Source organism: Haliaeetus albicilla, chromosome 4 (assembly GCF_947461875.1).
Source record: "Haliaeetus albicilla chromosome 4, bHalAlb1.1, whole genome shotgun sequence".
Lineage (NCBI taxonomy): Eukaryota > Metazoa > Chordata > Aves > Accipitriformes > Accipitridae > Haliaeetus > Haliaeetus albicilla.
In genome coordinates, this window is record NC_091486.1 from 48,673,950 (window position 1) to 48,696,074 (window position 22,125).

General features: G+C 44.1%; 1 protein-coding gene across 1 annotated transcript in view; it reads right to left on the reverse strand.

Moving 5' to 3' along the window:
• Positions 1 to 14,514, reverse strand: part of DISP3 (dispatched RND transporter family member 3) — a 108,424-nt gene extending 93,910 nt beyond the window's left edge. Inside the window, exons 1-2 of the mRNA XM_069782462.1 lie at positions 14,390 to 14,514; positions 6,652 to 6,756 (exon numbers count right to left, since the gene is read on the reverse strand). The gene's annotated coding sequence lies outside the window, so the exon portion shown is untranslated. The remainder of the gene's footprint in view (positions 1 to 6,651; positions 6,757 to 14,389) is intronic.
• Between the last annotated feature and the right edge of the window lie 7,611 nt (positions 14,515 to 22,125).

The window sequence follows — 22,125 nt, forward strand, 5'->3', positions numbered from 1 at the left end:
GGCTAGATGGGTACAATTTTTTGTGCCAACAATGACATTTGGTCTGAGCTGAAGTACAGCAGAGGGAGTGGATTCATACAGGACACCAAAGCCATAGGCAGCCCCCATCCAGGCACAGTGCTAGCCTGAGATGGAAGCCAGAGAACGTCAATCTTGACAAACAACAATTTTGATCCTGAAACAAGATGAAAAATCAAATACCACAAAAATCTTCCTGAACCTAAACTCCCTGTCTAAAAAAAAAATCAAGTTGGGTCAGTCAATAGGTTTCTTTGCAATAATTTAAAACCAATTCATTTTATGTCAACCTTTAAAAGACATATTTACTTTTTTTGGTAAATTAATTTCTTGTTTGGAAGCATAAATTTTAAATGTCAAAAAAAGGATTTTTAACAGTTTATAAATGTTTTTGATTAAGAAATAATATTTTCTCCTTTCCCTGCAAATCAGAGATTCTTTTCTCCACACTACCACTCTGCTATGGGAATGGATTTGGGGTCTCCAAACCTTCATGCAAACCCTCCTGCAATTCTGAGGGGATGTGAATCTATGCCTAGTCACTTTGTAGGTATTCAGGCAGGGTCACAATGGTTTAATCTCATAATTTCCTTCCCCCAAAGAGCTTGGAGCATTGGACTCTGCTCATAGGTTTTCATACAGTTAGGGCTAAGCACCCCTAAAGGACTTTCCTACAACAGACAAACTCCACACAAGCAGTTTCTCTCTTGTGACCTTCCTGTTAGCATCCCGGACTTCAATCCAAGCACCTACATCCCATGAAATTGCTTCAAGATTACAATGAACTCATCTCCAGCCTCATTTTCCTTTTCCTCTTTTTCTCCCTGATTGTGAGGCCTTACCTGTATGACAGCTTCATTACAAGTGACCTTCACCACTGGCTTTGTTGGGGAAGTGATTTAGAACCAAATTACTAATCTATTTCTTTCACCTCCTCCCTCTCACTGAAGGCAGCAATAGCAGCACTGGAGAGGCTGTCTGAAACAGTGCATTTTGAACACATCATAGAAGGCAAGACAGAGCAGAAAGCCATCCTCCACCACAGTCCAACATGAAGGGGCCAAACTGTTCTTGGAGAAATGCCAAAACAATTGAACAATTTATTCTGAGGGTATGGATGAGTCTGGTTTAGACCAGCCAGGAAACAGCTCTTAAGGAACTGGGGACTCAACTGAGAACAGATGGAGGCAGCTGGAAAAAACAGGGGGCAGGTGGCTGCTTGGAAGACAGGATCACTCTGGCACACGGGCAAAGCAGAAGGGACATGGCAATATGGACCTTGTTGTTACGGGCTAGGTTAAATCTCATTGGAACCAGTGAGAAGAGCAGCTGTCTCTGATTCAGGCTAAATCAAAGAACACTTACATGTCTCTTTGTTTGGTACAAACTGAAGCAATGGAGGTTACCATTCAAAATGCAGAGGGTTGATCTGAGTTGAGCTACAACACAGAGCTGTGAATTTTACTGTAGACTAATGGCTGAAGGTGCATTTGTGTGTGTGTGTGTGTGTGTGTGTGTGAAAGAAAAAGAGAAAGCAGAAGATTAAGAAGGAAAAGAAGCCAGAGCTGGAGCAGATCACCGAGAACACTCAGAATAAGCAAGGGAAACCTGAAAAAATCAGAGAGCTATGGTACTGGAGAAAAGGGTGATTAAAGAGTCCTCTGCCTCCTAAGTGGCACTAACAGCCAGAGAGAGTTAAAAGCAGAGTAAAGTGGGGAAGCAGGAGTGGGGAGTCTCTGCTCTCATCTAGTGAAGTCTTTTTAACCATTATAGAGTAACATGTAACAGGGTGCACCAGCAGCAGGCCCTTGAATGAGTGTCCAAATCAAAGACCTGAAAAACTGGACCCACTCATGAGGCTATCATTCTCCTTCTTTTCAGTCATGGCATCCCCATTAGCCAACAGTTCCTGAGCAAGAGACAAGCACTTGGAAGAGGAGCACTGCTGAGATTTTAGTGCACAAGATGCAGAACTCCGATTGACTGTCTTGGACTCTCAGTAACATTGGCAGGCAAGCAGCAGTCAGTGACCTCAGGAACAGCTTAGGGCTTTGCAAAACTGAATTCTCAGCTGGGGGACCTACAGTGCCTCATATGATCTGCTTGCTATAAAATGAACACATAAAAGAGAATCTATGTGATTCTTAATCTACCTAGGCTCAGGAACAAAGGGTAGAGACACACTGAACCATTCAGGGAACGAAACTGGTAGCAGGCTGTTTCGCACAACCACTTCAGCGCAGTGACTTAGCGGTTCAGAATAATTTAATTTACAAAGAGACAATGTAAAAGGAAGTCAAGAATGTAAGCAAAGCAATAACAGAAGAGCCCAGTAATGAGAGGCTCACACAAGAGGCGATTGGCTGATCCATGTGGTAAAGAGCAGCACAAAGTGGCCACGGGGAAATAGCAGGAAGATATTAACTGCTGACACCGAAGTGCTATTTCCAGCTGACATTTCTCTCTGCCTTGGAATTCCCAGTTGGAGAGAAGAGGTGACAACAAACAGGAGAAATTTACACTGGCCACTTTATGCAAATCTAACCTTTCTGCACCTGCCAGGTGGGGAGCATTTATTTACTTTCTGGCTGCCTGGCTAAATTGGCAGAAGGAGTCAATCCAAACAGAATATGGAGAAGGTCAGAGGAATATGGCTCCTGACTGCAATTTCAGGACCTGTTACAGGCATTACAATTTTAATGTGGCAGCTGAGAGATATACACCCTAGGCAAATGAACTGGCAGAAGACATGTGCATTTGCCAGCGTATTCTTCCACATGAGCATTTCATCGCCCTCTGACGGGCAGATTCAGAGATGCTAATGTGTGTCGCAGTCCGTACCTGTGTCTTGCTCATAAAGGACCTCAGCAAATTCCTTTAGCTCAGGTATGAAAAGTGATTAATTTGGGGCCAGGCAGATCTAAATTCAATTGCCTTTGTCACAATGACTTTTCGAGATGCAAAGATGTGAAGCTGAGCAGTAACTGTGAGATGTCTGGGGGTGAATTTGTCACAGTTTTAAGTAGAAAGATAGTACTTACATATACACTATCAAATTAACGAGTTCATACTGCACTCTAACAAGTGAAAACAAATTCCTGGCACTCCAGGGTAAGACTGCCCTTTTTTTGCATGCTAAATAATATCTCTCTGCAATATATAGTCATGTTCAGCTTTTTACATTAAAAAGTCTCTTTTTGTCCATCTAAATTAAATGCAGCCATCTCTTCAGCAGAAAACAGCACAAGAGCCCTTGGTACAAAAGACCAGGAAAAAAGTAAAGACCCACATATCTGGCTAAAAGTATAGAGGAAGACTTCAGATGGGCTGCCAGTGCCTTCGCACCATATTGAACCATGGTCACAATACAAGAAATTAAAAACAGTTCCCTAAAAGTAAAAATGCCCTGAGATCTCTGGTCTTCCAGGTCAAGAATGCAGTTGCACAGCCCTGCTAACAGTGTGCTCCAGATGCACTAGCTGCCTCCAAGAGCCTGCTAGGGCGCTGCTTCAGTCTAGGCACAAAGGATAATGCTACATTTTCCAGCTCAGTTTGTATTAGCCCACATGGCATCCTTCAAAATCCCACTGGCACTAGCACTCGTACAGTCAGCATAAAGCCTGATTTTTCAGATGTGACTAACAATTCAGGATCCTACTGACAAATGCCTTCAAGGGATTTGTTTCTAGAAAGTACTGAGATCTCCCTGCCTCTTTATGGTATCAGCGTCTGGTCACCCAAGATCACTAGATAGATACATGTGGGCAAGAGGGCTGCTGGCAGTCAGCATTTTTTAGAACTTTTTTAAGCCCCTTGAATTCAAATCCAACTCAGACACTTTATAATCATCAGATTGGCTTATCAAACAGGATGCTTTTATAAATAAGTGCTCTCTTTTGCCTTCTGGCTTCTGACTCTTTAGGTCGCACCTGCGACAAATGTTCAAGCTTTTCACTGCAACTGTGAAAGACTGGAACTGACTTCTGAACACAACAAAACAACTTGTGGCATCTCGTTCCTCAAGGATCTCCAGGGTTGAAAAAAGAAGATGAAATAATGCTAAATTCACAGTAAATACCATGGAAATGGGCAACATTTGAGCAAAATCACTGGTTCCTCAACTGATTCCCCATACCACATGCCAACATTAGGACCAAACCAATCGGTGTCACGCATAAAGGCCTTGTGCAAAGCCAACAGGTTCCCAACACTGTCTCCTATAAAATCCAGGTTTCCTTCAGCATCTTTCATCCAGTCCAATTTTGCTTAGCATGCAAGAACTGACAACAGCCTGAGGTGATCTGTCTGCAGGGCATACCAGGGGTGTATTTCTGAATCAGGCACGCCCTCACATTGCCCCTGCCCTGCATCTCTGGCTGGTTTTGTGCAAGAAGGGAAAAAAGAAAAGATTTATGATGGGTCAGAGAAAAAAGGCAAAGAAAGAAAAATCCCATAGGATAAGAGAGATGAGAAATTCAAGGTAGTTTTAAAGCAGTTAGTGAAGTCAAGAGCCCAAACTGACCTGAAGTCACAGCAGTGAGAAAGTAAATGGACTTTTAAGGACTTAGGCTGAGATTTTCAAAGCCTTTTCAACAACTTGGATGTTCATTTCCATTTATTTTACTGGATTTTTGCCAAGAAAATCCTGTGGGCTGCTCTGATTCTGGAGGTCTGAATTTGGAAAAGAGGAGCTAGACTTTGCTTTATTTTTTTATCTTTTTTTTATATATAGATCTATATAAAGAATCATCAAAAACAGCCAATCATTTCCTTCACCATCAGAGAGCCTGAAGGGTCAAAAACTGCAGGCTACAGAAGAATCATTGCAGGGTATAAAAGGGAGTTACAAAGAGACTCCAGAACGGCAGAAGGGCTGCTGACATTCACAATCTTGTGGCTCTATTGCTTTCTCCTCCTTTTTACCATAAAAGGAATAGGGTTAGATCAGATTTCCCCTAATTTACCAGAGTCACTGCAGCATTGGGTGGAAAAACCAGAGGATTATGCTGTGCTACGAATCTTCCATCCCATCCCTTTCACATCATTATTTCATTACCTGACAATACCTTTGTCTGCTCTGCAGTGTAAGGCTCTAGAGGCAGTATTCAGCTTCAGACACACTGCACAGGACAGGACTGGCAGCTCCACCATGGGACTACATGCTGAGAACTGCCTGTCACGTAAGTCCACAGCATTTTGTAGGATTTCTCATACTCCATAGAGTCATGGACTTCTCCCATCCCAATTCCAGACACCAGAAAAAGCCCACCCATATGAGCCAGGTGTGTTGTTTCCCTTTCCAGTAGGAAACAGCAGTAGTGGAAATTAGTTTCTTCTGTTTTCCAGCTTTCATAAGCTCTAAGTTAAGAAGACTTGGGGCTTCTGTTCTGTCAGACTATCGACTGCCCAGCAGGTAAAGAAAGCAATAAGTGGAAAGTAATTGATAGCAGCAGGTAGCTCCAATAAGTTTCTTAATCGATACAATTTATAGCAGAGACAGCTCCAAACACTGAAGTAGGGAAGCCCAGCTTAACATGTTTATAACCTTTCTCATTTCGTTTTGCTGAGTTTTCCTTCCCTACTTCTTTCATCAGTGTTCTTTTGAGAACTAATTTCTCCACGGACATAACAAGCTCATGCTTCATTCACCATTATCTTACAAACTCCTTGTAAATTGAATTACCTGTATGGCAAAGGGGAACTGCCCTAGTTCTCCAGGACAGTGTGGAGCTCAGACACATGGCCTTGTTCTTAGCAGAAAGTAATTTGACTTTTTTCTGTTATTGGATTTAAAGTGAGTATACATGAGTGGAAAGCAAATAAAAAAGACCCCCTCCCCAAAAGAGCAGCAGAGAGGAAATGGCTATTAAAACAAAGAGTTTTCATGAATAACTGGTTCCTTAATCTCCAGAATGTGGAGAAGGAGGGATGACTTCAGCACTTATGATGTCAGGGGGCTGTACATGTATTTCTCACCTATCTTGTGTAGCTTTTCTTGCCTTAATTTCCCCACTCATAAACCGGGGATAAAACATATCATTCCCTCACATTAGAGGGTTTATTTATCTCATGCACATAGAGATCATGCAAAAGAAAGTACTCATTATTAAAAGATAGAGTCTCTTTGTGATAAGAAACACCACTTGCAACTGTTCTGACAGGTGACATAAAATATATCAAGCAATTATGGCTCTCTGACAATGACCAAAGAGTGCATCAAGAAAGATGGAAGACCTTTCCAAGTTTTCCTGATGGATTCAGGTTTAAATAGTTTACTGCTCATAACTAAAAACATTTCAGCTGACTATGCCAAGGACCCTTCAGATATCCTGCCAGTATTGTTATTGCATGGACACACATTCATAGTTCTGAATTCTGACATCTCTTCCATCAGGTTTTTTTTTGTGTGTGTTAATGAACACGGTATAAGGAGCTTCGAGGAGGCAGATTTGAAAGGCAGTCAGGCAAGGGTAGCTCTAGGTGTTACAAGAATGTTTCTAATGTTTTTGCACAGACAGATAGGATGCAGTAAGGAATCAACTTTTCAAATCAATCAATTTTCCCCATGGCACAGCACAAAACAAACCACCACGCAATCCCAGAAACACATATGCTATGTGTTGTATCTCCTACCTGAAAGCCACTGGAATATACGGCGGTTCTTTTCCACATCTTTCTCCAGTGATATGGGTACAGAATCTTTCTCCTCAGCAACTTCTGCTTCTCAATATTATTCCTCTGGAAAAAAGATGAGCATCAAATTGGTTACATGGAGAAAGTGGATACAGGGGAATTTTCTCTGCTCAAGAGCATTTTTCTTCTTCCTTGTTAGCTGAGATGGGAAATGGAAAAGCTGATTTTCAGTTCTTTCAAAACTTTTCACAGAATCATGATCAATATTTTTCAATACACAGACAAACAAAAACATGTTTTAAATTGAAAGGTCTGTTTTGGTAAATATAAAAAGCTGATTATTATTCCAGATAACCAGATGGAGAATACTACAGAATCACGAAAAGTCCATAGTTGTCAATTACCAGCATTTTTCAGGAAAGTTTTAATCAACGGCCACTTTCCAGTGGGTAAAAACTCCACACTTTTCAGCAAAATGCTAAAAATACTGAGAAAGAGTCCTGGGTGAAATTTTTGGCAAGATGAGTAAACCTCAGTAGAAAGCCTGTTCCATGGGAGATGTCTAATTCCGCTCCAGTGACTCAGCAGCCTCAGACATGCTCCCAAGCTGCTAGATGTTCTTCCAGGACTAATTATACAAACTTCTTCTTCAAGAAACGTTTAACTATATAAGATGGTTTAGGAAAAAAAACAAGTCAAAGCTTCGGTCAGTTCCAACTGAGGAATCTAAAACAAGGCCATTAGAATTTAAGGTATAAGAAACTCTCACTTGTACAGACCAGGAAGCAGCAAGAAGGCAATCTCTAAACACCTGGATTCTCTGCTCCTGCAGGACAGGGGTACAGTTGTGGTTAGGTGATTGCTTCTGAAGCTCTTTCAGAAGAGTCACCTCAGTCTTTTTTCTCTGAGAACCATGGCATTCTTGAGCCATAAAATAAACGCGAGAAGCTTTCAGTGAGGTCCCTAGAGAGGAGTTAAAATTCTCCCATGTGCAGAGATCCTGCCCAGAAAGGCCTAGGTGCACTCAAAGCTGCTTTGACAAGCCCTCAGGAGGATGCTGAGAAACATTTGAGCCTGTTCCCAAATCTTGAGCAGGGAGACGTGTCTTCTTCCCTGGGAGCACTGCAGAAGTGCTATGTCAGCCATCAGAGAGCTGCAGAAGGCCCTGGGACCCTGGTGGGGAGCTGTCCATACTTCATGCTATGCATCAGAACAGGCCTCTTCAAGCAGTGTCCCACTGCAGCAATGCCAGGAAGAGATACTGTATCAGGGAGACAATTTCCCTTTCTTTTTAAGACATTTTAAGCAAATGAATAATTCATCCTGAATGACTTTGAGCCGAGGCGACTCTCCATGTTACCACCTGATTATATGTTCCATAAAAAGAGATGACAGCAATTTATCTCTTTTCTCTTGCCGGATGGGCTGGTGGGGGCATAAATATGCTGCCACCAAACTGGAGTGATGAATCATCCCTCCAAGCAACCAATGACACTTTTACTGATTTGGCATTTAGTGCTTCCCAGTGGGAGCCGTAGGGAGCAGGACATCAGCATAAGCCTTCAGGAAAGGAGGGAAGACCACGGGCAATGGAGGGCTCAGTTCTTTCTGTTCATCCCCATAGGATTACTCATTGCTGAGTACCCAGCAAAGGCAACTGGGCAGAAGAGCCTTTCTCCTGAAAGCAGTGGAGTCTGCAAAGATCAGGTGCTCACATTGCTGTCGGGTGATAAGGAAAGCAGCTATTAAGTCTTATTCTGCTTTATTATTGAGTGAAAAGTGGGGTTAGGCTGGAGGATAGGAACTCTGTTAGACATTCCCCAGAATCATGCTTCCTTCTTGTACAACAAGCTGCATAGTACGTGCCAGTTGTTCAGCTGGGAAATGGGAGTGAGAAAGATTTGTCCTGGGAATTATAGCACAGGTTTACTTAAAGGAGAGGGGACTGCAAGTGGGTGCTGCTCTAGCTAGGGGAAAAGCCCGCTGCCCTATACTTTACCTATGCCCACTTAGGCAAACCTGAGCCTTTCCCAAAAGGGGATCATTAGCTCTGCCAACCTGGGGCTTTCTGGATGATCTGAAACCACCAAGCATGGATCAATTAGGGCCAAGTCTGAGAAGTGAGGGCTTCCTTTCCTTAAACAACTCAATGCCCTGCTATTACTGTAGTCCGTTATGGGGATATCCCCTATGTTTATGGCCATATAGACAGCTGCTGTCAAGCTACACCAAGCCAAAGACAGTCAGGTGTTTGTTCTTGCCCACAAGTAACATGTCCTGCCTAAAAGTTTTGTCCCCTTGCTGCAATCTCTCTGCAGGTATTCCCACCTCTGCCCTCAAAAACACATATGCCTCATGCTACACCAGAAGTCCTCTGCAGCCAGATGCACCCACAAGCACTGCAGCAAACAAAACATTTCCTTGTGCATATATTGTGCTGTGCACATCCACACCTCCAGTGCCTTCACCCACACACTTTGTTCTACTACCTCTGTCCTCCCCACCTCTCCCAGCCTGCAAGGGGCTGATACAGCATGTAAATATGCTACAAAGACACATCCTCCCCGCCCCCGTGCTGGCTATGGGGAACATAAAACACAGCGGAGATTGCTGCTATTTTATTATTTATGAAGCTTTGGTTATTTCATATATAAATAATCCATGACTGCAAAGTGTTGCCGGCACTGTAATTGAATATTCATGAGGTATTTTTGTTGAGAATTTTCACCATCATTTCAAACCCAGACACAAAAATAAAAATCATCATAATAAAAATTTCCTCTGTCATTTCACAGTTTCAACCTCTGAGAAACAAAATCTCTCTCTCTCCCACCCTGAGGGCTTTCTGTGCGGGAGGGAACAAAACAGTAGGGTTAATCTGGAAGGCAGGTTTATGCTGCATTGGAAAGAAGCAGGAACATCCTGCATATAGCTCTCTCTGCTGTCTCTTAACATTGTCAGGATGCTGCTTCTGGGGATATATGCTGTCTGCATGGAGTACATGCAAAATCCGTCTCTCCCTCCTAAAAACGTTTCTCTTTTCAGGCTTAATCCTAGCCAGAACCTTGAGAGAGAAGCACCCAAGTGGGATCACTCAGCGTGGAAAATAGAAGCATGTTGCTGCCACCCTGTGGAAAATGGTGGCCCCCAATTGTTGGGGACCACTCTAGAGGTTCACAAAGCTACAGCTGGTAAGGTGGTTAAAGAGATTTGTGAGGCTGTCATTACCCTGATGAGACCCACGGGTAAAGAAAACAGGGAATTTCCATTAAATAACTGCAGGATTTGCAAGGAAGATGTTTGGACGCTTTACAGGAACGATTGATAGAGTCTGTGCTATACCCATGGTGCACAGGGGTCACGTGCATCAAAAGGATGAAGTACTACTACTGCAGAAGCTCCCAAGGACAATTTTGGCAAATTACTGGACACACGCAAAGATCAAGTGTCTCTTGCATCCTGGGACAGTTTAATATGCAGATTCACCTGCTTGCCTTGCTGAGATTCCCCTTTTTTCTTCCCAAGGCTCTTTCTTCACTGTGCCCTTCAGCTCCTTCTATTCCACACAAAAAAAGGCAAGGGAGGACTAACAAAAAGATAGTAGCACTATCCAAACTCTTCCTTTCCCTTACTTTCTATCCACATCTTCTGTGAGGAGGCTCTGCAGCTGCCTGCATGGTACATCACCCCGGCCTCCTTATCATCCACTGTCCCAATTCTCCTCTACAATTTTTTCAGATCACAGCTCCTTCCTTTTTCAATTCTGTGAAGCACTGTATGCACAGAAAAGAAACAGCAGTAGGAGAAACAGCATGTTCCCATCCCTTCTAACCCAGCCTCCTCAAACCCAAAGAGTGGCATATGAAAGCCTGGCAGTCAGATCTGAGATCCACATCCACCCCAATCTGCCCCTGTCCATGTGCAAGAGGTATATGCGAGGCTATGTCACATCAGCACATCACAAATGGGGCCAGAGCTCTCAGAGCACCTTGCCTTCCAAGAGTGATTTATAGGCCCTGTCAATCCAGAAGACTGAACTGCAGAGACAGCTGGAGCGTGCAGCAAAGAGAGCAGCAATCCATCACCACCGTGTGGGAGTCACCCAGGAATCCATCAAGAGCTTCATCATGGTGACATCTTTGCAGAGGCAGAAAGAGAAACAAAGGAAAAAGATGGAGACAGAGAGAGTGAGCCAAGAGTGGAAAATCCACCCAGGATTTCTCAGAACTTCAGAGCCACAGAAGTAAACCAAGATGACAGACACGAAAAATATTTTTTTGTATTTGTAGTGATTCAGGTGGTCCTGCTTTAAAGCCACAAATTACAATGCCTCACACAGCTGAGCAGGGCTTTCTGGTGTCAGCCATACCAGCAGCGATCAGAAATTGCTTTCCCATTTGCTAGCTACAGGGCTTTGTGGTAGGTATTAATCACTTCCAGGTATGATGACTGGATGGCTTTGATGGCAAGGGCATTTTACTGTTAGGGAGCTGCTACTGGCAGAAGGAATCAACCCCAGCTCCACTACGGAGGAGAAAGGTGATGACCTGTACTTGAAGAAATATAAAGCAAGCTGCAGCATTTCGCTATATGGCGCTAGATTTTATAGTCTAACCTAATGCTGACTCCTCAGCAGGAGCCAACCTGCTCCTCCGAAAAGTGCAGGCACACAGATACACATACCCCAGACCAACAACAATGTAGCATGTACCAAGTCACAAGAACACACAAGATACTTACACAAGGCCCACATATACACCCAAGTCCAGAAAAATACGTGTACAACAGCTTGGCATGCACAAAGGAAAGGGGGACACATACAGATATAAGCGTGTCTGGAATCTACAAGTATGGCAGGAATACAGAAGGTAAACTCAAAAGATGCATAGTCACACACACTCCCCTGTGCAGTGCCATGATGAGTACAAGAGCGTACATTGTCTTTGATCTACAATTCAATAATAAGAGATATGTCAAGGTCCCCAGTAACACAACTTCTCTCCATCCTCAAACTCCATAAAAAAACCTGAGAACGTGATTTCTCCTAAGTCTGTGTTAGACACCGGGGAGAGAAGTAAAGAAAAGAAGTGAGCATCTGCTCTTGGAGGAAAGAAAAGCAATTTACCTTTGAATAGGGAGCAGCAGAACAAAGCACATTATTTCTTTTTGCTCCAGGGACAGACACCGATGTTGTTTCGAGTCATGCTGATTACAGGTTAAGCATGTGCTCCCAAAGCTCTGGAAAGATGCAGGATGTGTTGGGACCTCTTGGAACAGTATAAATCAGCTGAAAATTGGGGGGGGGGTGTGGGTGTCAAATTAACAAAAGGATTCAGAAGCTGGGAGTAGGGCCAACAAATGTATTTTGGCATCACAAGGATAAGACTCAGTAGGTGCAAGAGAGATGGGGGTGGGGGTCAGGGAGAGCCTCTATGGGAAGAAAGCAGAGGTGGGCATGAGCTGGAGCAGCCGGAAAGACTGCACAGGAGAAGAGTGAGTACCTGGGACTGTGAAGGAGGGCTTAGAGAGGGGTTAGAGACTTCCTGACCCGGGTTTATTTCCAATACCTGTCTCTTCTGGGGTCCGTTACTTGCCTCCAGAAGACCCTCTCCCCAGCTAAGACATCCATGCAGACAGTATGTATCCACCTGCCCTGAGAAGACGTGGAAGTATGGTGACAATACGATTGCCAGTGTCACAGGAACTGCTTTTAAAGCACAAGGCAGGCTGAGTTGTATGTAGCTTACCTCCAGCAGATTCTCTGGTGCCGTCTGAGTCACACGGACTATGTGGAGCCATTTGAGTTTATGATCCTTTTATCTTTCTGACCAAGGGATCATACGCTGCTTCTCCCAAGAAGAATAATGAAGCCTCATACATTACACATCCCCCAAAGGACTTAATTTCCCTTAATCTAAGGGGAGGATTTGCCTCCAGTCTCCAGCCCTTTTATTATCCATTTGTTGCTCCATCTGCAGCACAGATCATAAAGGAATTTTTTAGTTTTTAAGTCAACCTTTTCTTGGGCCTCATTAAGGCCTTACACAAAGTCCCAGGCTGCTCACAGCTCAGAGAAATAGAACCAGATAGAGGCACTGAAGGCTGGATGGCCTTATCCTCCCTCTTAATAGTGCGCTGCAAGGACAAGGGGGTGTCTGGCTCATAACCAGAAAAATGAAATGATGGGTCAAGAGAAATGCAGCATTGACACTTACCCTTCCCACGCTTGCTCTGAAATATGATGTTCTGACAAACAAGAATGGTTCTGGTTTGGCGAAATACTGCTATTCACACTGCAGTAGCAGCAGGAGTGTTAGCCAGTGAGCCAAGACTTCTCTGTGCTACACAAGGTGCAAAGATATTCCAGGAAGATTGCCCCTCTCCCAGAGAACACATCCAATGTTCTCGGCTTGTTTTGAAGATGTGAGGCACGTGCAGTCTGTTACTATGGTGGGCTGCAGCTACTGAATTCTGCTTCTGGCTCTTTCACCTATCCACAGCCTGGCCTTAAGCATATTTCTTCACTTGTCTTTGCTTCTCTTTCCTCATCTGCAAACTGAAGTCTTACAGTTCAGTATAGTGGATTATTTTAAAGGGTCTAAGTGTCATAATAGTACAACTCAGCATGTAGAGGGCTCTAGAGGGTTAAAGAAGACACTGCTTTCTCTGCTTTTTTAACAGCTGCCTGCTAGCAAGAGAGAGCACACATCTGGGGCAGCATGCAACCCTTCAGTGCAGTTGCCCCAACTCCTTTACCAGCTATGAATATACACATATACATGTATGTGGTGTTGCCTCCTGAAGTGCTGCGGCTTTATTTTCTCCCCTTGCTGTTCTCACTGAGCTAGAAACTGGCACTGAACTGAAAGCAATTTCCTTTCATTTTAAATAAATAATAATTTAACAATGTATGCTGCTGAATTTATTCTTGCATCAAAGGGGAGATGATTGCACTTCCCAGTCCGGAAAGACAGAGAGGGGAGGAAGACATGGCTTTATAATTAAATTTGCTTTTCCTCCTTTCATTGTGCATCTCATTAAAAAAAAAAAAAAAAGAGTAAAAACGAAAAGAGAAAAGCACACACAGACCCTTGTGTCTCAGCCCCAAGAAAAAGGAAAAACTCCCTCCTGTTTGTCTCTTGCTTCTACTTCCACACGGATAACACAGGTAAGGGGACCCTTTCAGCTCTGCATGGGTGCCCAGCACAGTAGGAAAAAGCAGAGCCATTTCAGTTGCTGCCTGGAAGGAGAGCAGAGAGCTGAAACCTTAAGAAGTTGCTAAGCATTTTCTTTGACATCTCATACAAGTAATATGCTATTAGGGGTGTTATTCACATGTGATAGAGCCAAAGTGCCACAGCAAAGGGCACTGTGACATGCTTAGGATTATTAGGCAATTCACTGGCTAGCTGTGCTGATGTGGCAGCTGCTCTCCCTGCCTGCTCTCTGTCTGGGGGCTGTTTTATATAGCCAGGGTGATCAGAAGCCCCCCATTCACAGAAACTTGGGTACAAATGACTTGACATTGAACTGCATTGTACTGTGACCTCTCTAAACCCAGGCATTGACAATTCTCGTAAGCTATGGTACTAGCAGAGTTGTACAAGCATCCTTGCAGCTCTGATCAACGTCCCCAAGTTCTGACCCAGTGTGCACTGGGGCTGGGGCCTTGGAAGCCAGCCTGAATCCTGCACTGTCTGCCTGTAAGTAATATCCTCAGGGACTGGAGATTACTCACCTTTAGAGAAATTCACTGCATCAGGGAACAGCAGGAAATGCTCTCATTCAATCAGTGCAAACAAGCACATTGCAACTCTCTCCATAATGAGCCTACACTCACAGCCATCTTTCCCTGTGGAAAAATAAATGATTCAGTATAAGGAGGCTTTGCTGAGTATAGTTTATGAGAGTGACAAAAATGTTTTCCTTAATAAAAGAAAAGCTGTTGAAGCTATAGTACTTGGATATTGCCCAGGTTAACTCTTCAGAATAACCTTTGATCTCTACTCCAGGAGACCTCTTTCTTACTGCCTGAGTGCTGCACAAGTTTACATTCTCTGCACTGCATCCACACGTGCTTTAATCCCATGATTCTCTTGATCTTGTAGGCAGCTCACTTTCAGCACAGATTTTGGTCCAAGAACTGTCTGAATTCTGTGAATCTCTCTTCCCCTGCCCCTTCTTCCTTTGCATAGGGAAGGTTTTCTCCTTGCACCTTCACTGTTTAGTATGGCAGAAGGGGAGGAGGAAATCACCTTCAGCTTTCCTTGCCATCTGCATCCCAATTGCTCCAGTGGGATTTGGGCTGCGTTCCAAATTGCTCCGTTTGCAGTGGATCTGGGGCAGAGGGAGGACAAGCTGACCGTGACATGTCTCAGTGGATAAGACTCCAGAGCAGCTAGCTTCTGGGACCTTTCTGTTCTGGCTACTCTAGTTATGGCTGTCTAGGGCTGCTGAGCACCCTCCCTCATATAGCACCCCGATTTACCTGCTGATCTGCAGCATGGCCTACTAAAATCAAACAGCTCTCCTACAGACAAAATTTATACACGAGGAAATAATAAAAAATACAAAAGTGGCATTACTGTGCATTATAAAATAATGAAACAATTTTTTTCAATTTGTTTCTACCCCAGATAGTGGCAGTGATCAGCACTTTACAAAAGATGCTTCTTCCACATCCTGGCATATGTTATTACTGTTATTAATAGCAAGCCATTCCCGGGGGCAGCACTCTGTACAGGTACATTTATTTCCTTCACAGTCCTGTCACCCCCTTGCTGGTGCTCCAGCTCCCTACAGCACATCCCACTATGAGGCAAGGGAGGCAGATGGAAAATTAGGCACCACTCTGCCACGCTCCAGACACAGCTTAGCCTCGTTCTGTCACTCAGGATGTGCCTGTTGTTAGTTTTACACCATCATAATTGCATTACCTGTGTCTCGTACCACTGTTATTTCCTGTTCCTTTCTCCTAAATCAAAACTGCCCTTAGGAGAAAGAAATACTTGGACACTATCTCCTTCCATCTGAGCCAGCAGGAATGGGAGCTATCAACAACTTGCTACTCAGTAATGAGGCAAACTTTCTCCTAGTTTGTTTTTCTGTTTCCAAGTGCTTACTCATACCTTCTGCCCTCTGAACAGGATCTGCCATGTCACTTTCATGGGACAATGGCTATTCTTGGGAGGGCTGCAATAAACAGGTACATGCTTTAGTGTTACTGTGTCCACACCACCAGCCTCAGGTTCCCAATCACTCCCTCACAGCAAGCCCTGGCATTCAGACATGTGAGCAAGTAATGAACTGGGGCTTAACAACATAATATGCAACAACCGAGCTGGAATAACCACCTGGCCAACCTAGGTGAGACAAATGGACAAGCAAGTCAGTGTATGCCTGTTTCTCCACTTGTCCACTGACTATCTTACCTACCTCAATCGCAAGCTCTCTGGGGAAGTGACAATGTCTCTCAGTACCTAATAGAGCAGGAACCTGCCCTTTGGGATTCCATGTACTGTCACAGTAGAAATCATAGTGATAACCCAGCCTCAAATCCTGCCAAAACAAGAGCAAGGGAAGCATCTTCAGATAAACTCCCCACCTTAGGGAGTTCTTAGGCTGGATTCAAAATACACAGGGTACATTCTCTCCTGAGACAGATGTGCTGAGCTCCCTCCTTTGCCTAATTTGTAGCAACTGCTGTGGGTCACATTTGCCTTCACTAAGTGGGATGAGGCTCCGGGCAGTCACTAAAGTGCTATACCAACTCCCTGTCAGCAATGCAATCCAGAACTTGTGAGCACTGGAGAAATCAATACGATTGGGAAGCTCAGCTCCTCTTTGCCCACTGGCCATGTTCGTCACCAGCACACAGTAACAATGTAGAGCCATTTAATAACACAGCTCATTAGGCTTCTGACAACAGGAGATGACGGAACTAAGACCTCAAACATAGAGCCTCATGAGTCTATTTGTACCTGCAGTTTCAGGCTGGGTACCTTATACTTCCCAGTGTGTGAGGAATGCATGTCTGGCACAAGATCCAGAGGGAAATTCCCTGGGAAAATCGTGTAGGAATCCCTCTGAGGGAGCAAGACCAAATGCTCAGAAAAGTGCTTGGAAAATAGTTTACATGAAGCAGGTAAAGATGACTGTCGTGGTTTAACCCCAGCCAGCAACTAAGCACCACGCAGCCGCTCACTCACTCCCCCCCCATCCAGTGGGATGGGGGAGAAAATCAGGAAAAGAAGTAAAACTCGTGGGTTGAGATAAGAACGGTTTGATAGAACAGAAAAGAAGAAACTAATAATGGTAATGATAACACTAATAAAATGACAACAGTAGTAATAAAAGGATTGAAATGTACAAATGATGCACAGGGCAATTGCTCACCACCCGCCGACCGACACCCAGCAAGTCCCCGAGCGGCGAATCCCTGCCCCCCCACTTCCCAGTTCCTAAACTAGATGGGACGTCACATGGTATGGAATACACTGTTGGCCAGTTTGGGTCAGGCGTCCTGGCTGGGCATGAGAAGCTGAAAAATCCTTGACTATAGTCTAAACACTACTGAGCAACAACTGAAAACATCAGTGTTATCAACATTCTTCACATACTGAACTCAAAACATAGCACTGTACCAGCTACTAGGAAGACAGTTAACTCTATCCCAGCTGAAACCAGGACAATGACCTAGAGGAGACAGTTTCTTTGGCTTCCCAATGCCAAGAAAGCAGACAAAGTTCAGTTTTGTCAGAGAAACTCCAGAACAACCACTTCTGGCTGGTCTATCCCAGATTACAACTTCTCTCTCCTTGCCCCAGGATCTTGACCCTAAGCTTCTCTGTTGCTTCAAATACTAACATTCAGAGAGAAACAGCCATAATGGACAGCCAGAGTGCAGTTAGGGACACCCTGCAGTTGTGCTGAAAGAGCCTCACCAGCTGCAAGCTTAGAAGTGGTTTCCACATGGGGAGTGACCAGTCCCTGCACCAGCCAGAAGAACTGAACAACAGGTATCCAGAGCTACAAGGAACAGCTCTCCTGGTGGGACCATTGTGCCATAGACAATAGCTGGAGGAATCAAAGGCACCAGTAAAATGACAAGGAGTAAAATCCTAACCCCTTTGAAGTCAGCAACTAACTGGCCACTGATTTTAATGAGCTGTGGGACCTTATCCACGGCATCTCTATACACCCTTTATATTGCTATAAGAAGGTAGATGTGATGTGGAAGCAAAAGCAAGGCTCCTAGCTGTTAAAGCCAAAAGGAAACACTTTGATCACTAACCTGCATAACACAGTGTCCTACCTAGTGCAAGCTAGAAAACAGACAACGTCATTTCTGCAACAAGCCTAGCCACCTAAGGTATCCTACACTTTTTGGAAAGACACCCAGCCTGATTCAAAGATTTCTACTAACAGATAATCCACCACAGTCCCAGGCAAGCTGTTCCAATACTTAATTATTGTTTGTTTTTTTTTTTTTTATTTCCAGTCTGAGTCAGATTAGACACACTTCCAGCTATTCAGCTTCCAGGCACTGGATCTCTCTGTGGCCACTGTCTGCTAGATTAATGAGCCTTCTACTATCAGAAATTTTTTCCATGTACTTAAAGACTGTGATCAAGTCACCTCTTCAGCTTCCTTTGTATAAACCAGATGAAACTTCCTGGCACTGTCACATTTCACAGAGTTGTGTAAGGATAAATACACACAAGTTGTGATTCTACAATGATGGAAAACAGAATTTTGTTGTGATTTAACCCAGCAGGCAGCTAGACACCACACATCCATTCGCTAACTGCCCCCCCTCCCCACAGTGGGATGGGGGAGAGAATTGGAAAAAAAAGTAAAACTCGTGGGTTGAGGTAAAGACAGTTTAATAGGACAAAAAAGGAATGGAAAATATAACAACAACAACAACAATAATAATAATAACAGAATTAGAACATACAAAACAAGTGATGCACAATGCAATTGCTCACCACCCGCTGACTGATGCCCAGCCAATTCCCAAGCAGCGGCCCCCAGCCAGCTTTCCCACCAGTTTATATACTGGGCATGATGTCACATGGTATGGAATATCCCTTTGGCCAGTTTGGGTCAGCTGTCCTGTTTGGGTCAGCTGTCCTGGCTATGTCTCCTTCCAACTTCTTGTGCCCCCCAGGCTATTCACTGGCAGCGCAGTATGAGAAGCTGAAGAGTCCTTGACCACTGCTTAGCAACAACTGAAAACATCAGTGTGGTATCAACATTATTCTCATTCTAAATCCAAAACACAGCACTATACCAGCTACTGGGAAGAAAACTCTATCCCAGCCGAAACCAGGACAGATTTCCAGAAGTGTAGTCATTATTCAGAGCTGTTCACTGAGTTTTTCTGCACTGGACATAAAATTTTGATAAAAATTCACTGGCTTGAGCAGCTATTCCTTTGCTGTTGGCCAGGTGAGTCAGAACAGTTTCAAGTGAAGAGCACAGAAGTCTGTAAATGTTCACGTTGACTCCTCTTGAGTGCCTGTACATGCAACTTCAAATTATTTCAAAAAAACTCTGTACCAGCAAAATGCACCTGCTTAAATATTTGGGAAAAGAGGTATCGGGGCACACTAAGAGTGAGGTTACCCCTAACATCCTTCTGGCTTCTAATAGGAAGGGCAATATGACCTTGGCAGAACATGCAAACAGACTCAGTGCCCAGAACAGGCTTCGTATTTTCAACAGAGCTCAGTACCTGGGTGAATCCAGGCTGCTCTTTGGGAAGCCATGCATTAGCAAGTTAGCTGAAATCATGCAGTTTAATCATAGTGCTTGTTTGCAATATACAGCCTGCTGTTCCATTCTCATTCCAGCTCTTTGGGTGTTGCCACAGCTTTCATTTTATTATTAATATGTTTTCCCTTTGACGTACTTTAGGAATGTGGTGACTTATTTCTCCTCTCCCTCCATCTCATAAAGCAGCATAGCAGGCAAAAGATCTGAAATACATTGACAAACATAGCAATGCAGCTGAACCAGAAGAATCAGAATTAACTCAGTTGGTTCTTGCATGGCCGGTCCTGGCTTTCTTATTCTCTACACAAACATACTTCCCTCGGCTTGAAATTAGCATTCCTTTTAAATGTTTTCACACTCTAAAATTGTTCCTAAATGTGCATATTAGGTGGTGAAACAATTTACTAAGTTAATCTACGCAAGCTAACATTCATTTCAGCAAAATCCTATTATACTTAATATGCCTTCTCCTCACTTCTCAGGATCATAAAACTCAGAAGCACTAATGAAACCAGCATACTGACTCTTTACCCAGAACTAGAGACATCAGGGTGTCAAAGACAGGAAAAAAGCATACATTTTAGTTGAAGAAGCACATTTGTGCAAGAGTCATTTGTGCAAGTTTAGCAAGACCTTTATGTCCATGCTCTTCTCAATGGCTCAAACAGCACTACAACATTTCCCTAGGAAAAGGTGGAAAGATACTGCTTCCATACAGCTTTCCACTCCAAACAATGTTTGGAGGTAGAAGTGTGAAAACAGTATTTGCTTGATCTGAAAAAGCAAGTTGAAAAAAATGGTGTTTTGGGAAAAGTTTGGTGTTTTGGGAAAAGTTTTGAATATAACTGCACCCAAAAAAAGCGGTCTGTCATGCTGGGCTTCACCTAAGGACCAGTCCGGAGACTCTAACAGACCTTGCTGTCAGTTATGGAGTTTAACAGGGCAACTGTTGCATCTCCAGGGCACTTCTGACAGTGACAGAGCAGGTCACCTTCAGTGTGCAAGGAAGATGACAGTGCTCCAACCTTTGCCACGGCTCCTGGAGGGTACAGTACTTGCTCTGACCACTGGAAGGAATTCAGTGCTGCTACAGTTAAACCACCTGCAAAAGCAACACAGCCTGCACTAGCAAAGACTCTTTTGCAGGTGTCAGTAGTACCTGTAGAGAAGAAAATCATGGGGTGGGGGGGACAAAGATCTTCGCAGAGCCCTGTCCATTCAGGTTTTTTCACAGCTCTTGCTGGTATGACTATCTGGTAAAACATTACCATTAGATCTGGGGCAGAATACAAAGTGACTATCTGTCAAGGACACAGGACTACGACAGGCAGGAGTTTGAAAGCATTGAGCTGCAAAATGGGAAAGGGGGTGATTTTAGGCATTAGTTCAATCCATATCTGAGACAGAATTGGGTCAGACTCCTGGGAAGATGCACACAGAGCATTGGCCAGGGAGGAGGGAGCCGGTAGCCCTTGTCTTGCCCACTTACCAACATTCACACTTCCAACAGTGAAAGGGCTTTGCTCAAGCTATGTGATGTGTAAAGACCCACCAAGAAATGCCTGGCAGGTTTAAATGTGTTCTTGCATTGTTCCTGGGTTGTTAGTGTTAAGCAAGGAGTAAAGAGATTCTGGCAATTTGGTTTGGGCAGAGAACGGAGAGGGCAGGTTTCAAAAGGGTTTGGACAGCTGAAAGGCATGTAGGTGCTTGGGACAATTTGGGGATGCTAGGGATTGGGTTGGGGTATGTTCCAGGCTGGGCATGCACATACTGGGGACTGCCAGTGGGCTGCTGCCTCTGTGGTGGCAATGAGACAGTCTGAATAGTGGGGGAGCACAGCTGGCAGCCTCCATCATCAAGGGAAGCACAGGATGCTCCCTGTGGGACATACAGCACTAGAACCATGTGTATCCTACTCAGATCACTGCTGCTGCTCCACAGGAGAGAAGTGTTTCAGGGAAAGCTTCAGTCCATGCCTTTACATTGCAGTAAGGATGCAGAGCCCCAGCACCTCGCAGAAGGGGAAGGGACCAATGTGCCTGGCCCCACCCACCTTCCCCAAAACCACAGCTCAGAAATCCAATCTAGCTGGCAAGTCTCTCCCTTCCTACTCTCCTCTTTCTACCTACAAGTTTGCCAGGGATGGTGTAACAGGGGCAGAGAATAAATCAGGTGCTATATCAGAGTATTCTATCCATGACTGTGTAAAGAGCAGCTTTTGTGACTTCCTGATGTGATTTACCATACAATGACAACCTTTAATGTCCACCGGTGTTATAATCTACTTTATCTTAATACAATCTTCCCCTGCTGAACCCTCCAGAGTCTTAACAGCTATTTTCAATGGAGTTTTTTTTTATTATTATGACTTGATACTGTGATTACTGTCGCACTCCTGCTCTTTGTGGAAGGGGAAATTAATAAGTTTTTTCTTAAGCACTTTGCACCAGAGCTGAATACCAATCAGCCCCCAAGCTGAGTTCCTGTGCCTGCTAGATTCAATTATGAACCTTTGCTCTGACTTTCCAAGACACAGCAGTTTTCAGATCAACAGAATGCCAACACATAAGGCCCTGTTCCACTTCCCATAGGCTCTCATTGTGGGGAGGAAAGGTGACAGGGACTGAGTGGGAGACTATGTGGCTTTTCCTCTACTCTTCTATGGCTGCCCCATTCATAGTTATCGCCACAGAC